This window comes from Ictidomys tridecemlineatus, chromosome 5, assembly GCF_052094955.1.
Source record: "Ictidomys tridecemlineatus isolate mIctTri1 chromosome 5, mIctTri1.hap1, whole genome shotgun sequence".
NCBI lineage: Eukaryota > Metazoa > Chordata > Mammalia > Rodentia > Sciuridae > Ictidomys > Ictidomys tridecemlineatus.
Window position 1 is genome coordinate 165,474,404 of NC_135481.1, and position 22,985 is coordinate 165,497,388.

Sequence of the window (22,985 nt, forward strand, 5' to 3'; positions counted from 1 at the left end):
TTTCTTCACCAAACTGATTCTTTCTGCTCTGAAAACTTCATCTTGGACATTCCTTCTTTTTAGAAATCATCCCTGACATAACCCCAGTGTAGAGGTACAGTACCTCCAAAAACCTTTCTGTTTCTCTTATAACATTTTCATTCACTTTTTTCAGTTAAAACACATAAAAATTTTTTAAAGTACATGATAATTGTTTCACTTCTTAGAATTATACCTCCACATATCTGTCCTCACATATCCCCATATAACTGAATCATAAACTCTTAGTGGTCAATCAAGGATGCTCTCTATCCATTTTGTGCTGCTATAACAGAATACTTGGGACTGGATAATTTATAAACTATTGTTTATAAACAGGTTACCTGGCTAATCTTCATGGAATTGTGAAGTCCAAGGCATGGTGCCAGCATCTGGTGTGAGCTCTCATGCTCTTTCATCACACAGCAGAAGACAGATGTTCAAAAAAAGCATAATAAGAAAGGCAAAAGGGGGTAAGAACTCACTTCTGCTTCCCCTCCAGATCCATATTCTGCCCTTCTCCACTCTGTGTTACATATAGTTCCTTATCCATTAGTTGAATTCACCAGTGGAGTCCCAGGAGGAAGTGAGAGGGAACATAGAGAACAAGGGAAGGTATCAGTACCTGCTCCTTCCCTGAAAGGTCACCTCAGGTGGGCTGTCTCTGTGGAATGAAGGCTGCCACATCTATCAAAGAAGGCTTCTGTGCATGGTCCACCATTTTGTGGACTCTGTTAATGGATCCTTTTCATTACTAATTCAAGTAAAAGGGCATTTATGATGGAGTTAACAGATCACTAACCTCAGGAAACTTCATGATACCTGGTGGTTATCCTCCAACCCACCCACAGCTTTGGAAACAGTCCTTTTGTAAATAACCTTTTTCAAACTGTTGTTCATTGGAGTAAGCCTTCTGTTTCCCATTGGGCTCTGATTGATAGGTGTCCATAGTCTTTAAGTCATTCCTAATTTTATTCATGTCATCATTGGAATGATGCATAAAGGGTAGAAGAAGGCAAAATGTGATGGGGATATAAACAAACTCATTAGGATCTGTTGGCTACATTAATAAATATGTCACATTACCAGGGGAAAATTTGAGTATTGAAAACAAAGAAGGAAGCATACAGATTGTGCCTGCCTTAGGTATAAGGGATTATGGAGTGAAGGGGCTAAAGATGAACACTAGGATTTTATGATGGAAGAGTACATGAGATCAGAGGCAGATAGACCTAACGTAGTTTATCCACCTAACCTCTGTGTGTGTGTGTGTGTGTGTGTGTGTGTGTGTTAGATCCCATTATGTGATAGAAACTTTTTATAAGCACTTAGAGGTTCTAAGCCAAGCATTGACTACTCTATGTCTGAGTGGTCTAAATTTGCAAACTCTGTGTGAATTTCCCATTCCATGTCTACACCAGGCACTGCCATCCCTGGGTCCCTGATGCACTGACTACTCAAGGAATCACCTGAAGCTGGCAGTGGGTTAATCCATCCTCAAAGGACAAGCCCTGCACTGGGGGCAAGATTAAGTTTTTTCCTATTATAGAAACTTGGATTTGCTTTGACCTGACACAGTAGTCAAGGTGGGAGCCTCTCCCTCTCTTCTGCTCTCAGGGATACAATGTGGTCTGACCTTGGGACTTGATTTGAAGATCCTTGTGGCAAAAATTCAGCTATGGGTAGCTTTGTATTTCTGATGGAATGCATTTGGGCTGACCCTCAAGAAGGATTGGCCAAATAAATTATGAGCTAATGGCTTAACTTTAACGTTTCAGGATTTTTTTTAATCTATGAAAATTGCCTTTATTTTTAATTAGGGAAAGAAGGAAAGACTGGTAATTAGGAGAGGTGAAGTATACTTAAGAGGACAATTTTAAGCACTGAATTCTAGACCTAGTTCTATTTCTTATGCGATATTAGTGAAATATAGTTAAGTTCTTCCCTTGTAAACAAAATAGTAAATCAATTATCAACTTGTATTAAATGTTGATCTCTTTCTTTTCACTCCAAGCATTCTTCCAATTCTAAAATTCAAAATGACCTTTTTTTTTAAAAAAAAAAAAAAAGCTAATTATTTCTCATTGTTCCTTCAATACTAGATATCCACTTACTAGGAAACAACAGTTGTGTTTGGTCCACTCATCCCCAATATCATCTATACAAACCAAAGCATTATAACAGCTGTGTAAAAATTGAGCTCTATCTAAAGTCTACTGGCACAAATTTTCATATGTCAAGCAATTGCTTTGTAAAGCATTTTCAATTTACTGAAGCTCTTTGGACAATGGCACAATGGAAGTGAGTATTTTCACTTCTTCTGCACTGGGAACCTTAGAGTCACCCAAAAAGCAAGTTTTCCTCTGTGAGTCCCACAAAACATATCAGAGTAGGAGACAGCCACTCAGCAGTTGCAGCATTAACGTAGGTACCCTTGGAAGATACCTCCAACTGGGATAAAAAGTGTATGGCTGGTTTTGTGAGATTGTTGGTCAACTGTACTCTTGACTCAAACCACCAACTCATTTCACATAAATGATTGAATAGCCCTCTGTCTGCAGCAAGATTTTTCCGGGATTTATCTCTCAGGTATAAGCGGGCTTTGAATCAGTGCCTTCAGGGAAATACGCTTCAAAGTACATTTTTAACAACCAACCCCTGCATTCCATTCACACTAGATAAGGGATTGTGGGCTGGGGAAAAATTCACAAGTTTGGTCTATCAGTGTTGGTGCTGCTGTTCTCCAAAGCTTAGCCTAGGCAGTTGACTTCACCCCAAGCTGCATGTCTACCTTTGGCAAATATTTTTAAGTTTCACATATGGTGGAGTAACAAGTATCTCAGAAACTGTGAGTGTGGATATAGCAAGAATCTGTAAATTAAGAACTTTTATTATTTTCAGATTGGGGACAAATTGATTAATAATGACTTCTTTTTTCGCTTCTTTTATTTGTTCTTTTTAGATATATATGACAGTAGATTGTACTTTGACACATTATACATATATGGAGTATAACTTTCCATTCTGTAGTTGTACATGATGTGGGGTTTACACTGGGTATGTATTCATATATGAACATAGAAAAGTTACATCTGATTCATTCTACTGCCTTTCCTATTCCCATCTCCCTCCCATTCCTTCATTTCCCTTTCCCTAATCCAGTGAATTTTTATCACTATCTCCTTTATTGTTTGTTAGTATTCATACACCAGAAAGAACATTTGGCCTTTAGTTTTTGAGAACTGGCCTATTTCACTTAGCATGATAGTCTCCAGTTCCATCCATTTACCATAATTTCATTCTTCTTTATGGCTGAGTAGAATATTACTTCTTTATTCAAAGTGGTACAATTGGGCAGATTTTTTTTCTTATAATTTCTAGAAGTTCCTAGGCAAACAAAGTCACTGTACTCATCTGAATAGATAAAATGCATTTTATTTATAATATATAAGAATTAATCAAAAAATAAAAAAAAACTGTCACTATCAATAAAAGAAGTGGCCATATTATCTTTGACACTGTGAAGTGCCTGATTAATATACTATGTCAAGAAATATAACAAATCAATATTAAATGCAAGATCTGGCTCATTATTAGTTTTCTTCTGTTTATAAGAATTAAATTAATGGTGTATTTAATTTTTTAATAATTTTAATGTATTTGACAGTTGTCAATGCTTAAGAACAGTTTTTTTAAACAGTGATTTGAGTGTTCTTTTGATGAATCTGAAATGTCCCACCTTGGATTCAATTTCATATTCAATGCTACTGTAAACAACCACAGATAGTCAAAAAACAGTTTTATGAGTTTCTTTCTCTTTTTATTGGGACATCTGGGATTTTTATGAGCCATTTCCTTTATAGTGCACAGTACCCAATAAGCGTTATGTATACAGTAGGTGTATCCATCATGGTGTATATGATGCTTTGGTGATAGAGCATTCGCCATTATCAGTAGACCCATTACAAAAGACTCTCCCATCTCCCACTGAAGGACACACATGTGTACATTACCAACTACACATGTACAACCATGTTTAGTTGCATGGGATGTAGATTTCTGCAACAGTTTACTATACTTACAGAAAACACTAGAACTTCATGCCAAAGAGAAAAATAGATTTTCCAGAACCAGTGTCTCTAATGCAAACTCTTAAACATGTCTTGCACCAAGTCATTAATAAAAGAATCCTATAGTGTTGCTGTCCTATAGTATTGTTGAAATAACACCATTCCACATACTTAAACATGTTCACATATAAGATCTAAGTATGTACAAAGATACATAGAAACTCAGCCACTTTCAAAGGCTTAAAAATAGAATTTAAGTCTGCTAGTTAGTATGGAACACAGATACAGCCCTCAGAAGGCCAGATCTTTCTTCTGAGTTTCTTTTTGAGAATTTTTATTTAAAAAAATCCAAAACTAATGCAAATTTTTATTGTTTTGATGATTGTCCTATCTTCTCCATATTCGTATATGAATTAAGGCAAACCATGACTTTTCATTTCTTAGCCATTCTCAATCTTTCTGGAAAAAAATGTAATTATAGAAATATCTTACATTTAAATGTTCCCATATCAAGTAAAAATGATAATATCAAAAAGATGACCAAAAATAAAAAGAATTTAAAAATAAAAATATTTTAAAAGCATTTTTCAATCAACTGTCTTGCTAACCCTATTTTCTCCTTGGCTTCAGTAGCACTGTCAATTCATCCTTAGCCCTTATTATTTCCAAACCTGGTGCTTTTGCCTTGAAAATTTAAACTCTGAATAAGCTATCCCTGTCTTCTATTCCTGGAATATCCAATTGGTAACATTTCTGTGAAATGTTTCATTGATAAGAAAGAAGAAACAGGTTTGATCTGATCCCCTTGACTCCTACAAGCATTTCAGCTTACACATTTTAATGCATTTGAATCATTGACTGATTCTGTGATATCAGACTATAGTGTTATTAGTTATATAATGAAGTGCTTGACGTGAGACTCATCATTAGACTAATAGAACGGTGATGCTTTAAGATTGGGTTAGGAAATGTCAGCACATATTAATTTATTTAATTTGAAAATTACATATCAGAGACCCAAGCAGTCTGTGGGGTTAAATTGTCTCTCTGCATATCGGATTCATGATCTTCTGGGTTCACAGATCAAGTTCTCCTCTTCCCATGCGGCATGTGAAAACCGCCAAACACTGTTTGGCTTACACAATGTGTTATACACAGCAAGCTTTGCTCCTTCAGTGGGGACAAAGAAGGTAATTCAATCTTAAAGTCCTACTGCTGTCATAAGTGTTTATGACATCACCAGGACCTAGCAGATGAATCGTAGCTTTGTCCTTCTTCTGCCAACATGCATTATTAGAGATGGACTGTCAAAGCCTAAGAAGTCATTTTAACCCCTCCTTTACAAAAATTGCTGCTTATAAAAATTCCCTGAATTGTCAGGAGAGGAGAATAAAATGACTGCTGGTCTTCTAATAACTCTACCAATGGAGGAAAGGACAGCTCTTGCTGTTAATTCTGAGTCCACTTACAATTGTGCTTTTCATTTCCAGATCTCAAAAGCTCTTACAAGCTGGTGAACATTCTAAGATCACCTCTGTTTGCCCAACACTGAAGGCCTAGCTCAAGTCTCACTTCCTGGATGAAGACACTGATGGCATAATGGGAAGAATATGGGTTTGGAGCTGGAGAAAAACTGGTTCAAATGCTGTTCTGTCACCTACTAGCCACCTAATGGGCTCTGTTCCTTCCTTCTGCCATTGCATGGTAGCTAAGGGCTTTGGTTGAGAAGGGCTGATCTTTGCCATTTATACATGTCAGTATAAGGTGATTGCCATCATGTTTTGGGGGGAATGGATACAATCCAGGCCCAAGCCAATTAGCTCAACTGTTTTGTTGTTGTTGTTGTTGTTATGAGGACTGGACCCAGGGGGTACTTAAATACTGAGCCACATCCCCAGCCCTTTTTTATTTATTTTTTTTTAGTTTTAGACAGGGCCTTGCTAAGTTGCTGAGGCTGGCCTTGAACTTGCAATCCCCCTACCCTCAGCCTCCCACACTGCTGGGATTATAGTTGTGCACCACTAAGCCTGGTTTAGCTTATCACTTTCTTACAAGAAGTAGACATGTGACCTCAGCTTGCTCTGTCTTTGTGAAGCTTCAGTCCTCCACACATTGTCTTCTCCCACAGGAATGTGTACCGTTCGGAGGTTTGGACTTGCTACAGATATCACCAGACAAACCGCTGGAACACAAAGCGGAAACAATGAGAAAGGTTGAACTTAAAGAACCTCAGAACAAAAGAAGAGAAACCCTAATCAAACAATAACGAAAACTGGACCTATCTTACCTCTTTTCAATTACATGAGCTAATGACTTTTATTGTTTGAGGCAGTTGGGAATTGAGTTTTCTGTTGCTTCCCATCAACATACCCAAATTGATTCACCAGCCCCATAATATTCAGCCTTAATGTATAAGATACCAGCAACTACCTGGGAAGGCATTTTTGTACATTAAATGAAATGGCACATATAAAATAAAATTTTATTTTATTTATTGGCATACGGTGCCAATAAATAGTACCTCATTTTCTAACAGTGACTCAGCAGAGATACTTTCTAAATCCTTAAAGCACTTTTTTGTACTTTACATATTTATCATTTCTCGTAGGCACCTTGAATTTATCATTATTATTGCAGGGATTCTCAAGTCTGGGTAGGGGTGACTTTCAGTAATCCCTTTGAGAACTACAGACTTCCTCAGAAGATTGAAAGAGTCCACACATCGAAGACATTCTTTTGATATCTATCTCCAACAAATATTATGACCCTTTAAGCATATTATCAGCTCCTTTTTATATGACTCTGAAATCTAACCTAAGGCTATAGTCACTTTACCTTTGCCCAATTCTAAGTAATCCAGGTCCCCCGCCCCATGAATCACAAAACTTCCCCTTTTTGTCAAAAATAATTTTTATGAAAAGTCTTAGTTGGTAACATTTATTTTTTAAAAGCCTTTGATTTTGATATCTTAAGATGTCAAACTATTTCATGCTCTCTGATCTCAGGAACTTTCTTTTTCCTGCATCCGGTTGTTAGAGAACCACTAAATTTTGGGCTGTCATCCGTGCAGGTTAAGAATACCTGGATTAATTTTTATACCACCTGTATTAGTTGGGCTTTGCCATCTTATGAACTACCAAAAATGTACTGACTTAAAACAATGATTATCTTCTCATTTCATGGTTCTGTAGATCAGCAGCTTATGCTAAGCCAAGCTGGTTGGTTCTTTTGGTTTCAGTGGGGTTCCCACATCAGCTGTTGGATCAGTTATGGGTTTCTGATCTAGGAAGGCCTCATCTCTGTTCCATGAGGTCTTTTATCCTCTAGTAATCTAACTGGAGCTAGTTCTCATAATGCCAATAGGGTTCTAAGAGTGAACACATTGGTGCACAAGATCTCTTGAGACCTACTCTGAGGACAGGCACAAGGTCACTTTCTCCCACATGTTCTTGATTAAATCAAGTCATATGGCCAGCTCATATTCAAAGATCAGGAAATAAACTTGACTTTTTTTTTCTTTTTTGCAGTACTGGGATTAAATCCAGGGCTTCAAGCCTGCTAGGCAAGTGGTCTAACACTGAGCTACACCCCAAGACCTTTTTCTTTTGAGACAGATTCTTGCTCAGTTGTCCAGACTGGCCTTGAACTTGTGATTCTCCAGACTCAGTCTCCCATAAACTTGGGGAGAAGCAACAGAATATACATATAGGGAAGGGAACAACTGTGGCCATTTCTGCAATCAATGTATCACGTCCTCTTTCCCTTTCCACACTATAAATCCTCATTTATGCTGTCATGTTACTTGTGGTAGCAGTTACCTGTAGTGTTTACCATCATACTTCCCATGTAGTATATGTCACAGTTACTTCACTCCAAGTCCCATGCAGGACTTGGTGATGGTAATTTTAACTGGCATGCCCATTTATAACAAATCTGATCAGCCAGAAGATCTATTCATTCATGTGGAAATGGAGCCACGGCTATTGGAAGTGTTTAGGTTAATTGGTTACCAAATAATGTTTATCTCAGTCATTTTACAACACTGGCTGTACATTAAATCAATTGCAGTGCTTTGAGAACTACACAAGCCCACCCAAGACAATGAAATCAGAATCTCTGAGATTTGGAATTCAGTACATTTTTAAAAGCTAAATCTACCTCATAATTATGTTTGAGGATGATTGTTGTACATATCAATCTATATACCGACCTAATAGAGTAGCAATTCTCAAAATTGAGTTTCCATCAGGATCAGCTAAAAAGCTTATAGAAAGTAGATTGTTCAGCTTCAAAACCTGAGTCTGTGATTCAGTTGACTGTATGGTGGGAGGCCCAAGTGATATTAGAGATGCTAGTATGAAATTACACTTTGAGAACTATTGTCATAAAGAAATACAGTCCATTGACTTTTATTTTTTTCAAAAAAAAATGCACCATCTCAGAGATGCATTTGCCCCAATAGTAAAAAATAAGTTCTATTTTATAGGACTGTGGCAATTCCAAGAAAAAAAGGGGGGGTAGTTTCTTTCATACCTAACAATGTTTGAGTCCCCCAGACAGTGATTTTAATTAAACTGTTCTGAACTGAGACCCAGGCCTTGCATATATTAAAGGTTCCCCTTGGTGATTCTAATATGCTGCCAGGATTGAAATCTACTAGTCTCATGGTTTTCAAAGTGCAGTCACAGGATCAGTATCATGAGAATCACCTTAGAACATGTTAAAAAAGCAAATCTTCAGGATCCATTCCATATCTACTGAATAGAAGCTCCGGGGATGGTGCCCAGCAATGTTTTAACAAGCCTTCCAGGCAATTCTGATAAGTGCTAGACTTTGAGAACTCTGCACTGATATATTCTAACAAGAAAATAATATGCATTAGATGATTGATACAGGTCCCAAGAACCATGGATGTTCTGAGAAAGTCCTGAGTTAAGGATTTCACTGGAGTTAGGCCACAGAGAAGAAGTAAAATCTGAAAAGTGAGGTGGACCTCCAATTTTTCTAGCCAAAAAAGAACTGTGTGACCAAGTGTGCATGGGGTGAGAATCCACAGGTGATCCTAGGGTGGTAAATTGACCATTGAGTAGGCTACAGGTAGTTTCTGTGGCAGAGTAAAAAAATCATGAGTTCACATTGGATCATAGCCTGTTCTAGAATTTCAAAAATTTTAAGAAGTGATGGAAGGCTGCCTGATGGGACTTTTCCAAATTCCAGGCCAAGGCTGCAAATGACTTTCAGATCCCCAGTTACCACCGGAGAGTTGGAAATAAAAGGATTATTAGCAGAGAGGTGAATTCTCCTGCCATGGGAAAAAGAAGGAAGGAATGGTTCATTGTGAGAACATGATACTGCCCCCTCTTAAAGAAAATAGATAATACAGAGGGCACTATTTCCTTTCCTCATTCAATAAGGCTTATCAAATGCTTCCCATGGCCCAGGGATCATATTAGTCACTGGGAATACATCTGTGAACAAAGCACAACCTTTGCCCTGAAGGAACTAGTCTAGTCAGGTAAGAAGATTCAAGGCATCTACAAAACACACATTACTTGAAGGTGTTTCATCATATTCAGGAAACCACACATTTGCTAACAGTGCCTTTTAAAAAAAAGGATTCTGTTGGGTTCTGGTAACTAAACCCTACACCTCATCTCTTCTGAGGTTCTCCACAGGAGCAACAAGCAATAAACAATTGTTAAATGGAGGAAAGTGTAATAGCATACCACCAATGCTACCCAAATCACAGCTCTCTGATGAACAATAGACTGAAGAACCTGGATTCTTGGCTGACATGAATGTTTCTATTATTTCCTTAAATCCAGAAAATATTGAGTTTTGCAAAGGAAGCACCAAGATCAAAGACTGTCTATAGCACATGGGTATCTGAAGTTTCCCACGAGCTGGAAAATAGAACACCCCAAGACTAGCCTAGACCCCATTTCTGAAGACTGAGTCAATCGTTTCAGGCCAGGTTACTGCAAGGGAAAAGACAACAGAGGAAATAAATATTATTCACCAGGTCCAAGAAGTAAGACTATCTTTCTAAAACAACCATGTGGAAGATCAGGGGTAGAATAAAGACTCGAACTACAACTGCATGCTTTGTAAAATACAGAGACCCTGCCCATAATATCATGGGTAGAACAAAAAAATTTCCTTGTTCCTCCTACTCCCTTAGAAAGAGGTAATAGAGATGAAAGGAACTGGATTCATACATCAAAAATGAGGTCAGTGACCCTCTGGCTATTTGAAACTACTTAGCCCATGATATAAAGTGTTATCAATCCATACCTAGGCGACTAACACAGAACTCTTACCAAGAACTGGCAAACATCTCCATTATTTAATCACTTGATTGTTCACTTGACTGCATCCAATCTCTTGGTTTTAGTTGCTATCTTCTATAGATGACTCTCTGGTATCCCTTTCCATCCCATACTTCTTCCCTCAACTCCAGACCTACATAACAAGTTGGAAGTGTAAGGGGCACCTCAAATCTATTAGTCTAGATATGAGCCTGTGATTCTCCCCCCTGGACTGTGCTTCTTGGTAAATGGCAGTTCCAATCCTTCAAAGCTCTGCATAAGCTGGATCCTATGATCTCTCTAATCCCACCTTCATTGTCTCTTGCTTAGCCCACCCCAGCAACGACACCACTTTTGCTCTTCCTGGAATATGTCAACACGCTCACCCTGGAACTTTGATTCTTCACCCACACACCTACACGGCTTTCTCCTTTATAAATCATTAGGTCTCAGCCCAAGCATTTTCTTGTTAGAAAAAGACTTTCCTAATCATCCTATCTAAAATAACTCTTTCCTCAATCTTTAGTCCCTTATCCTGATTGAGTATTTTTTATTATATTCATCAGCATATGACAGATTACACTTATATTTTAACTTAGAGAGTGTTTTACCTGATCAAAATATACACCACGACAAGAGGTCTTTGTTTACTTTGTTCTTGCCTCTCAAAGTGCTTTATATGGTAGCTAGCATATAGTATGTGCTTAATAAATACTTGCTAAATGATTCAGTGGTTGGTTTATTCACTTTACAAGTTGGATCTATGGCATCTGAGAATAAGTCTTCGGTTAGATCAGTTCTACAGCTTTGTAGAGCAATTGAAGAGCCCTTTAGCTCCATGACTTTCCATATTCACCATTTTTCTGTCTCCCCAGTTTAGCAGTTTGAAAATGGAACTCATGTTTTTAAGCACCCTACCCTGCAATGAGACATGTGGTCTGAGAAATGACTGCTCTGCTGCTTCCAGATGTGAGTTCAGACTCTTCCCAATGTGCGAGACAGCATGAAAGAAAAAATATTAGATTATTTGGGACATTTTTATGGTTAGTGGGAAAACCATAACAATAGTTAAATTTGGAACTGCCAAGGGAATACAGGTTGAATTATCATCATAATTCTAAGGAATAAATGTTTATTTCTACTTAAAGCAAATTGAATAAACTATCTTAAAACAGCACTGCTGAAAGTAGCTAATACACTTGAGAAATCATAGATTTATGTAAGATTTTCTAACAATGGTTTAGTGAAGGACCAAATTTTGGTCCACTGGACAGCTGATTTATAGCTCTTTTTAGCTTTTTTTTTTTTTCGAATAGTTGTGAAGATTTTTTGACCCAACAAATCAAAATTCTTTCTCAGGATTCCAGGGAGTCTACCATCTATTCGACTCTACTTTGGCAATTAATTCAAGTTTCTACTTAAACCAGAAAATTGTTTGCAAACCACTGGAAATAAGAATCTAAATCCAAAGGTCATGGAGGAGAATGAACCTGTCTGGTAACAAACAAAAATAATAAATTCAAAGCACTTTATTTTTGCCAACCCCTCTCTGTGCATGTCTTACCAGCCTCTGTGGGGGTGACTCCAATCTCACGTTTAAGACTGTACCCTTCATGCACTTCTGTCATTTGCTCAGTCTCCCATGCATAAAGAATGAGTACCAATGACACTAATCTCTGTAGGAAAGGAAGAAATAATCCTAAAGGCCTTCATTAGGTCCCCCTTCCCTTTAGACTGTCAAACCTAATCACCTCTCCCCTTCATCACTGCCTGTCAGAATGGTAAGTGATAACAAGTTTGATTTTCACCAAATATATTTAAATTTCACTCTCTGACATTTTAGTAGCAAGGGTCTGAGCAGAGGCCAAAGTTTCATCTGCTAAAATCCATCAAACTGTGAAGTCTCGTCAACAGTAAAGCATATAGGCTCTCATGCTTTTTCTCAGGTATAAACACACTATTTTCTCACCTGAATTTCTTTTAGCAGAGTGAAATGCCAGAAAAACTCAGATTTTATCCAAGTCACACATATAAGTTTCATAACATCTTTTCTCCATCATTCCTTGTGTCCAATTCAGAAACCTAAAAAGAGGGAATTTAGGGATTTTTTTTTTTTTTGAGTGATGGGGATCATACGTTTTTCTCTAAAGTGATGGCTACACTTTTAATACGTCATCTATTGGATCTTTTGAATTTACAGACTCTAAGAAAATTATAAAACTCCTAACAGTATGACCAGAAATCTAGGAAAAACAAGTTTTATGTGTCTTCTGGTTAATGTTCAATCAAGCAATATTTATTGAGCATCTACTGAGGGGAAGAGCCTGAGAAAAGGAACAGATGTCAAACACCACAGAGAACTGTAAAGCAGAAAGGTACTGTTTTCTGATAGCGTGCACCTCAGATGGTAATAAGCAAAGGTGTCAATTCAGATGTGGGATTTGAACATAAGGAGAATAAACAACAGTATATGTAAAACTGCCTTATTTGTGTGGCAAAGATGAGGAAATGCTAGACAGTTAGTTAGAACTAACTACCTAAATGATTCTAATGTCCTTGTCAATCCCAGACATATATTTCCCTAATGAGAGACATGACCATGAAGTCCTGAGACCTTGAGAACAGCACGGGGGTCACCCCTTCCTCTCCCTGCTTCAAAGGGCAAAAAGAAGAGATAGTCACTAGTATTGAGAGTTGAAGCTATACAAATGCAGCTACATTTATATCAGTTTAGTACCTCCCCCAATCGCCTCCTCCTGGAGGTGCACCCCACAGACAGACATGCAGTCTCAGGTCTGCTTCTACATAAGACTTTTCTCTCCTTCTCTCTCTTTCTTTCTTTATTTCTTTCTTCTTTCTTTCTTTCTTCACTTCCTTCCTTCCTCAGTTCCTTTCTACCTCTCTCTTCCCCTCCTTCTTCCCTTCCTTCTTTTCCTTTTAACCTACTCTAGAAACAGACAGGATACAGATGATTTCATATAGCACGCTCTTGCTAGCCACTCTTAGGAAGACACATTATAATTTTCAACCATCGTAAACCCTAGTTCTTGGATCTCTTTGAATCTTGATTTTTCACAAACTTTTGATGTTCCCTCTTATCTAAAGAATAGCTCCACCTCTTCCTGGTTCAGGCAAGCTTATTGGGGTCATCCAACTTCAAAGTGCCTCTCTGTGGCTCAAATGGTGAAGTTCTTCTGTGTGTGAGTCTTGGGGACACCCATGGGAGGAGGAATAATACTCCTCTGTAAAGTGATCCAGACCAATGACAATGCCGCACTCTTTCTGTCATGAATATCAATAGTGATTTTGGCATTGCAGAGAGGGCCCGATAATGTCTCTAAAAGGCATCAGTGTTCTCTGAGATACCTCTCAAGTATCCTGTTGCAAGATCTAAAGGGTCTCTGACTGAATGCAGTTGCTCGGTTTGTCATAGGTGGTGCCAGAAATGCTAATCGATTTTAGATACATACCCTGGATAACAGTGGAAATGTTCTGTTTCAAAGCCACCCCGACCCAAAGTTGGCTGCAGGACTGTCTGACTGTTCCCCACCATCTTTCCCTTCCCATCCCTTTGCCTGGTTGAGACACAGCATGCGATTTTCTGCCATTGCCTGCCTAATGTACTGACACCCATTTGTGCTGGCAAATAAATCACTTCATGCACAGCCATCCTGAGCTAAGGATGTGAGCAATAACTCTTTCTCCTTTGGGTCTGGCCAAAAAGACTTCTTTGAAATAATTCAAGAAACTGACTTCCCTGGTGCTCCCCGAAACTGGACAAGTCTATGCATACAAGGCATTAAAGACAGAGGGAGGAGACAGGGACTCAGGGACACACACTGTAAATCTTAAGGGAAGGATGAGCATAGCAGTATCAGGAAATCAAAGAGGCACAGCTGCCAAGCAAAAAGGAGAGTCACCCTGGCTCCCTGCAGAGCTGTGGAAGTTTCCGGAATTATGGCCAGAAGGCCGTCAGAGTCTTCTCGAAATTGGAGACTGAGGCAACCACCTTTTCATGTCTCAAAAATATCTTCCTTGACAGACCAAGAGATCTCCTCTCACTTGTACAAATCAAACCTTCCATTGTCAGAGCATTGTTTATCTATCTTCTGATGTTTTTTTGTCACCAACCCAGGAAATGTCTGAGGTCGTGGCCAAGAATGTTCAAATCCCAAATCCATCACTGGCCAGCTGTGTGATCTTGGGAAAGTCACTTAACATAATGCTTTAGTTCTTCCTCAATAAGAAACGAATAATATCCTGTCTTATCCTTAAGTGCTAAAGATGATGAACCCGGTAAAGCATTTAGCACAATGACTGGCCCAATGCTCAATAAGTATTTGTTGCTATGCTTGTTCCCTGGGGAAGAGCAGAAATAGTCAAAGCCTGGAAGAGACCAATCATCTTAGGCACTATGAATGCATGGAGCTGCTTGCCTTGGTCCAAAGCACTTTGGTCTTTCTCCTCCACAAACCAAACATGATCATGTAGGAGGCTCCGTCCGAGGTGGAGGACGCCCACAAGAGGGCTTGAGGACAGCAAATGTTTTCATTGGAGGGCTGCTAACTAGCCAAAACCTCTGGAAAGTCATGACACCCACTTGGCAAAGGAGATGCTGTCTGCTCTATTGAAAACATCTTAGAAGTATAATAAAAGAAAATTCATTTTCTTTCCATAGTTTGAACTTGTGATTCCATTGGCCAGGAGACTGTCAGAGCGGGGAAGATGAGTGAGTGCAAGAAGCAGTCACATAACAAAGTTGGGCTGATGAAAGAAAGAAGAGCTTCAGCAAGAATCCGGGTTTTTTTTTTGTTTTTTTTTTTTTTTTTGCACAATAAAACACTTTTAATTGGAATGAAGCAGGCACTTTCCCCAAAGGTCCTCGATCCTGGCAGAGCACACTTCCCACAGTTCAGAACCAGAAATGTTTTCCAGAGTCACCCACACACTGAAAAGACGCCACAGGTCTCAAGTCTGTTTTGTGGCTATGCAAGACGGATCAACAAGGGTGGAAATTCTCAGATCTGCCAACATGCAAGGCAAGCACAAACAACAGGCTTGTAAGAAACCATGGGAAGTCTGACAGGTCCCCCAAGATCACGGCTAGATTGTGGTGCTGGGCTGTGGGGCCATGGCCTTCTGAACTGGTAAAGGAAACAGAGTGCCAGAAAGAAGTGGGCTTTTCTCATGCCAGTGACATAGTCCATGCCCGGTGGCATGGTCCAAGAAATGCTGTTTTTGAAAGTGGTGGAGGAAATAATACATGTGGTTTAATTGGGTGGAATTTATCACTGACCTAGAAATCAGTGCCTCAGGCAGCCAAGGAAACAAGAGTTTCAAGAACAAAATAAAACAACTAAATATGAAGGCCAATAGGCAAGGACTCTGGGTTTCCCACATGCTTATATAGAGGAAGAAATCATTACAAACATATCGAATGATCCACATCTAAGTGGCATAGCTTGCACGTCAAATGAGGGTGGAAGGTCAGAATTTGTACAGGTAATCAGTCATTTTACCACAGGAATCCATGCATTAAGGAGCCAAATAAGCAGAAAAGTGCCAGCAAGTGGGACTCATATCTATCATGACCTACAAGCACAAGTTAACACATATGCACATGCAGACACACACAAACACACAGCGTATTCTTTTTTTTGGGGGGGGGAGGGGAGGTACCGTGGATTGAACTTAGAGACACTCAACCACTGAGCCACACCCCCAGCCCTATTTTGTATGTCATTTAGAGACAGGGTCTTATTGAGTTAGTTAGTACCTCGATGTTGCTGAGGTTGACTTTGAACTCTCAATTCTTTTGCTTCAGCCTCCTGAGCTGCTGGGATTACAGGCATGCACTGCCACACCTGGCCCAACAGGGTTTTCTTTTTCTTTGTTTTTTTTTCTTTTTTAATTTGTTATAATGACAGCAGAATGCATTACAATTCATATTATATGTATAGAGCTCAATTTTCATATCTCTGGTTGTACACAAAGTCACACCATTCGTGTCTTTATACATGTACTTAGGGTAATTATGACCTTTGCATTTCACCATCTTTCCTACCTCATGCCCCTCTCTTCCCCTCCCTCCTCTTTTCCCCTTTGCCCTACCTAGAGTTCATCTAATCCTCCAACCACATTATGAATCAGTAGCCTTAAATCAGAGAAAACATTCAGCATTTGCTTTGGGGGGTTTGGCTAACTTCTCTTACCATTATCTTCTCCAATTCCATCCATTTACCTGCAAATGCCATGATTTTATTCTTTTAATGCTGAATAATATTCCATTGTGTATATATACCACATTTTTAAAATCTATTCATCTACTGAAGAGCATCTAGGTTGGTTCCACAGTTTACCTATTGTGAATTGTGCTGCTATAAACATTGATGTGGCTGTGTCCCTGTAGTATGCTGTTTTTAAGTTCTTTGGGTATATACCAAGGAGAATCAATAAATGGAATGGATTCAAACTAAAAAGCTTCTTCTCAGCAAAAGAAACCATCAGGGAAGTGAATAGAGAGCATATAATTTGGGAACAAATTTTTACCACATGAACATCAGCTAGAGCTTTAATATCTAGGATATATAAAGAACTTAAAAATCTTAATACCAAAAAAGCAAATAACCCAATCAATAAATGGGCCAAGGAACTTAACAGACACTTTTCAGAAGAAGATATACAATCAATCAACAAATATATGAAAAAATGTTTAACATCTCTACCAATTAGAGAAATGCAAATCAAAATTACTCTAAGATTTCATCTCACTGCAGTCAGAATGGCAGCTATTAAGAATACAAACAACAATAAGTATTGGCGAGGATGTGGGGAAGGCACACTCACACATTGTTGGTGGGACTGAAAATTGGTGCAGCCAATATGGAAAGCAGTATGGAGAATCCTTGGAAAACTGGGAATGAAACCAATAGGTTTTCTAAGCTAGGAAAATTAAACAAAGAACAGTAACAGGCCACTGAAGTAAAAGGACAATGTAGAAACTTTCACTTAAATCTCAGATCATACCAGTTTTTAAAACTAAGTAGAAAAGGGGTACCATTTTATCACCCACTACCAGATGAATCCCTCTATATTACATAAGCGCTTTCTTGGAGGATAGACATTCATCATTTTTTATTTTCTTAAGTTTCTTAAAGTAGAAGATTTGCCATGCATTCCAACTTCTCTATTCCTTGCATTCCAACTTCTCTGTTCCTCATAGACATTGCCATGCTGCTTTACCATCTCTACATTCTTCCCACCATCAACTCCTCTTCCTCCACCACCTCCTTTGTCACTCTTACTACTTCATATCACCGCCTTTAATGTCTTCCTCGTGTCAATCTCAACCGCCAAAACCATCACCACTGTCTTCACCTTGATCATCATTGCCATGTCCTCTACCACCACTGCCATCACTTCTACCCCTATACTTACAATTATAGCTCCAACATCTCCTTAATTACTATTACTTCCATTTCCACCATACCTCTAACATTATCATCACAACTGCCACCTGGACATCACCACCACCTCCACCTCCTCTCATCTCCATCAATATTATTCACTGCTATCACCATCTCTACTTCTACAAACTCTACAGCTATTTTCACCTTCTTCATTTAAACCTCCATTTCCCTGAAGCTAACTTCACTACCTCTACCACCACCACTTCTGCCTTCATCTCTAGTATACCATCACAACCTCCAACAATTTCAGCAATACCTCCACCTCCACCACCAATATGACTTGCTCTACCACTACTTCCTCTATCACTTCTTCCATCATCAGCTCCACCTCTGCCACCTCTCACTCTCTAACTACCTTTATATATCTAGGATACATAAAGAACTTAAAAATCTTAACACCAAAAAAAATAGTAACCCAATCAATAAATTGTGAACTATTCCTTAAGGAAGTAAAAGGAAAGTAATATAAAGTAAATATACTTTATCAATGTGTCTGAAATAGCACAAGTAGTATGTGTTAAGAGCAGAGATTAAAGTATGTGACTCAGGGGTAGCCATCTTCTTCCTGGACCCAGTAAAAGCCCAACTTTGCCTAACACATATTTATCAATACAGTTAGCCACTAAGATGAGATAAATATGTTATCCAAAGGTGTGGACCATCAAAAATCTCTGGATTGATAATAATTAATGTAAGTCTCATTTTTAAAAATCAAAACTAGTTTATTACAATAAAACTTATGGGCATTTAAAAATAGAAGGCATACTTTAAAACTCAAACAAAATAAAACATCAAAGTAAATATGTTGACTATTGAAGTATATCTATAAGTCCATAGACTGGGTAATAAAAATGAATAATTAACTTCCTCAATATGTTTTGGTCTAGAATTACTTTAGAATATCTATATAATATAAACTAGAAGAAAAGGAAGGTAACACCAGGGTTTGGTTGTCTTACAATATTGAACCAACTTCAGAAACTAAAACACAATAAACATCAGATATCTTAGTTTATGGTCTCAGGATAACTTTCCAATGTTAAATCATTTCTATCATCTATATTCTAGAACTCAGGCAGAGTCACCACATGAAATAGTGGGAAGAATTTGAACTTTGGAATCAAGCAGAACTGAATTCTTATCACAGCTTTGCTACTGATTAGCTCTGCTTACTCTGAGAAGTTTATTTAACCCATAATTTCCCAACTGGTAGGTGGAGGCCTACTGTACCCATAAGTGACAGAAGTTCCAAGATATAAATATCTTAATGTTTCTTGGCTGTCAGGACAGGTTGCTGGTTCTTAGGATCCATAGGTTTTGACCAATAGTAGCCTCCTTCAGGACAACCATTAGGACTCAGAACATAGGAAAACTGCATATCTCAGGAATCTTCACATAGCTAATGTTTAAGAAGAATTTTTTTTCAATGTTCAACTCTGCTCCTAGTTGACTTCTATATAATGCCTTATATTACAGTCAGCTCATCAAGAAATACAATGGGGTGACCCCAGATATTGAAAATGTTAAACAGTCTGTACATTGGATGAGGACCTGCTCTTTCTGTGCCATATGCATTCCTATGCTTATGTCTGAATATAACTTTAAAATTTACATATTTATGCTCAATTTCACTACTGAGCTTTAGACATTCATTAAAATTTCCTCCTAGATATTACCACATGAATGGCCCGTTAGCATTTCAACCCTTCCACCTACCACCAATCTCAACCAAGCCTATTTTCTTCATTTCCCTCATCCTGACTAATGGCATCATCAGCCCACTCATTGATCAGGAGCACAACTGCCATCCTTAGCCTTCGCCACACCATAAATTCTTTAAACTTGCCACCATTGCCAAATTTGAAGGTTCTTCATTTTACAATACTTCAGACATCTTTTATACACACACCCAGTTCAATCTCACGTTGTTCTTTCTGGCCTATTTTATAAGCCTTCTCATTGGTCAACATGCCTCAAATCTTATTTAATCCAAATTAATCCTATAGTCTCAAATCTCATTTGATTTCAATTAAGTCGACAGCCTGTTTGGTATTTCACAGTATAAAGTATGAATCAACCTAAAACATAAAATGAATTATATGCTATGTTTGAACAGAATCCTTCACCCTTCCTTGTATCCGTTACCCTTTAAAATGAATTATGCAGACCCTCCATCAAAAGGGAAAGACTGCTTTTCTATCCATTCTTATTTTGGCAAAAGAAAAAAGAAAAAAGTGGCAAAGGCATCATTGTCTTTGTGGATTCTGGATCTGGAGATAAAGAGGCCTTGCTCACTTAACACTTTTTTAAAAAACCTTCTGTATGCAAATGAATAACTTACAGTACTGTATGGCAGATAAGACACTCAAGAGTAGAGATAAACTCCAAGAGCCCAGCCAATGCCTTCCTAAACCAACCTTCTCTCTGGCCAGCCTAGCCACTGATCACAGATAGGTGAACAAGCCCAACCCAAACCAGGAAATCACCCAGCCAAGCCCAGTCCAAACCGCTGACCTTAGAATCAGGAGCTAAGTAAGCAGTTGTTGTTTTAAGCTACTAATTTATTTGGGGGCTGTTTGTTAATCAGCAAAAACTAGCAAATATCTTTATCTCTTTTATCCATAAGCTTGAGATGTTCCTCCACTGAAGGGAAAACAAACTAAATCATTCTGATACTCAAAATTTTCCACCTCCAGGTAAGGCATATTCCAAGTTATCTTTGGAAATTTAATTCCCATTTTTCCATTTCTTCTCCTAAGGTCACTATTGCTCTTAGACAAATCTCCAAGCCTCAACAATCTTTCCCATAGACTTCTCAATTTTTCTGTTTGTTATCATTTATTATTATTAACTTAATATTTTTCTTTAGACTGATTCACAACTGACATTGCTTCTTACTTAAGCATTTTTTCCCTATACTTTGTTATCTGAGCAACCATAGCCTCAAAAGACTAGTCACTTTTTTGAAGATATTCAAAAAGGAATTCAAAACTATTAAAATGAAAATAGGAATATTAAAATAAAAAGATACCATCCATGTCCTACCTACTATATTCACTAAATCATGATGAGCATTCTGTATTCTCTCACTTTTTTTTTCCAGTATTTCTGGCTCCCCATTTAGATTTAGTGCCCAATAAATTAGTAAATGATTCTGAACTTCAGGTGCAGTCAAAGATTTGAGAACCTTGAAATAAAAACCAAGGAATTTGATTCCTGTGGGAGCTCTTACCGCATGACTATGACAGAGTAAACATTGGGAAAGATTGGAAACAAAGAGAACAATAAGGAAATAGAGACGAGTCTAGGAAAGAGACTAAAGTGAGCAAGGGCAAATGAGAAAAAAAAAAAAGATAAAATAAGCTGACCTGAACTGAACTGTGCAAAGAAAGGGAAACTGAGTTGGGATCATTTTTTGAAAGAGTCAGGGGAGAAAACCATGTGTGAAAGATAGAAAAGGTAATTTTAGATGTTGTTCAATTAAGGGAAATAAACATGAAGGATCCCAAGATCATTCTAGAATTTTGGTTGCGACATAAATAGTGAAGTGAAAAGGAACAAAAGATTTGATAGACAATGAGTGAAAGAGGTAAGAAATGGTGAGTTGGCTGAGTTTTATTTTAGTGTTGAACACTGTTATAGTTTAGATATGAGGTGTTCCACAAAAGCTCCTGTGTGAGGCAATGCAAGAAAGATTAGAGGTGAAATAATGAAGTGATGATTGCCTTTACCTAATCACAGTGCATTATTCCTCTGATATGGATTAACTGGGTGGCAACATGGGCAGGTAGGGTGTGGCTGGAGAACGTGGTCCTTGGGGCTTGCTCTCAGGTTTATATTTTGTTTGTGGTCAGGGGAGATTTCTCTCTCTGCTTCCTGCTGGCCATGTTCTGAGCTGCTTTCCTTCATCACTCCCTTCTGCCATGATGCTCTGCCTCCGGCTCGGAGCCATAGAGTTGGCTCTCTGTGGACTGAGATCTCTGAAATTGTGAGCCCCAAAATAAATGTTTCCTCCTTTAATTGTTTATATCTTTTGGTCTTTTGGTCACAGAGGTGAAAAAGAGGACAAAACAGACACATAAAAAGATGAAGGAAATCATTTTTGAGAAGCATTGACCAGGCAATTTCAAAGAAATAAATAGCTAGGAAGGCACACCAAAGGATCCTGGTTTGATTTTATCTTTCTTGAGGTACGATTTTGCATTTGTTCTTCAACACCATCAACTTGGAAACAAAATTGAAGATCAGTTTACTTCATTTTTGTTTAAAACACCAATCTATCCCGGATCTGTAAAAAATATTTATGTTAGTGATATTTGTGAATGTGAGATATTGAAGATTTGCAGTTACATGGTATTAATACTGCAGAGTCTTATTAATACACTATTTCCGAAAAGACAGTAACAATTGATTTTGCATATAAGAAAAAGGAGTCAGTTACTTCTGAAATTTAGAAACGAAGTGACTGAGAATTGTATATCACTTCTCATTATTTATTCACATGCTACCCAAACATTTGTCTTTCTTTTCATTTATTCCCTATGCAAAGTTTTATTTTTAATTTATGTGCATTTGTCATAGTAAATAACATAGCTTCTGGGGGATTCTGAATATTTTGTGGGTCACATACCCTTCTGAGGATGTGATGAAAACCATGGATTCTTCCATATTTGCTTCAAAAAAACAATATTTCATTAGTCATCTTCAAAAATACCCTAATCTAAGAAAAGTGTTAGAAAGAAGAGGAAAGGTTTTGTTAACAGTCTCCCTACTAGATGTTACAACTTTCTTTGTATTTCTTATGTCACCTGTCTCTATCACTTAGATTTTGATCAGAGAAGAGTGGGTCTTCTTCTGTATTCTGAACAGGGCTATAAAAAGTATCTTCATTTACAGTATGAAAAGCACAGGTCAAGGGCTGGGGATGTGGCTCAAGCGGTAGCACGCTCGCCTGGCGTGTGCGGGGCACTAGGTTCAATCCTCAGCACCACATAAAAATAAAATAAAGATGTTGTTTCCACTGAAAAACTGAAAAATAAATATTAAAAAATTCTCTCTCTCTTCCTTCTCTCTCTCTCTCTCTTTCTCTCTTTAAAAGAAAAAGAAAAGCACTGGTTGAG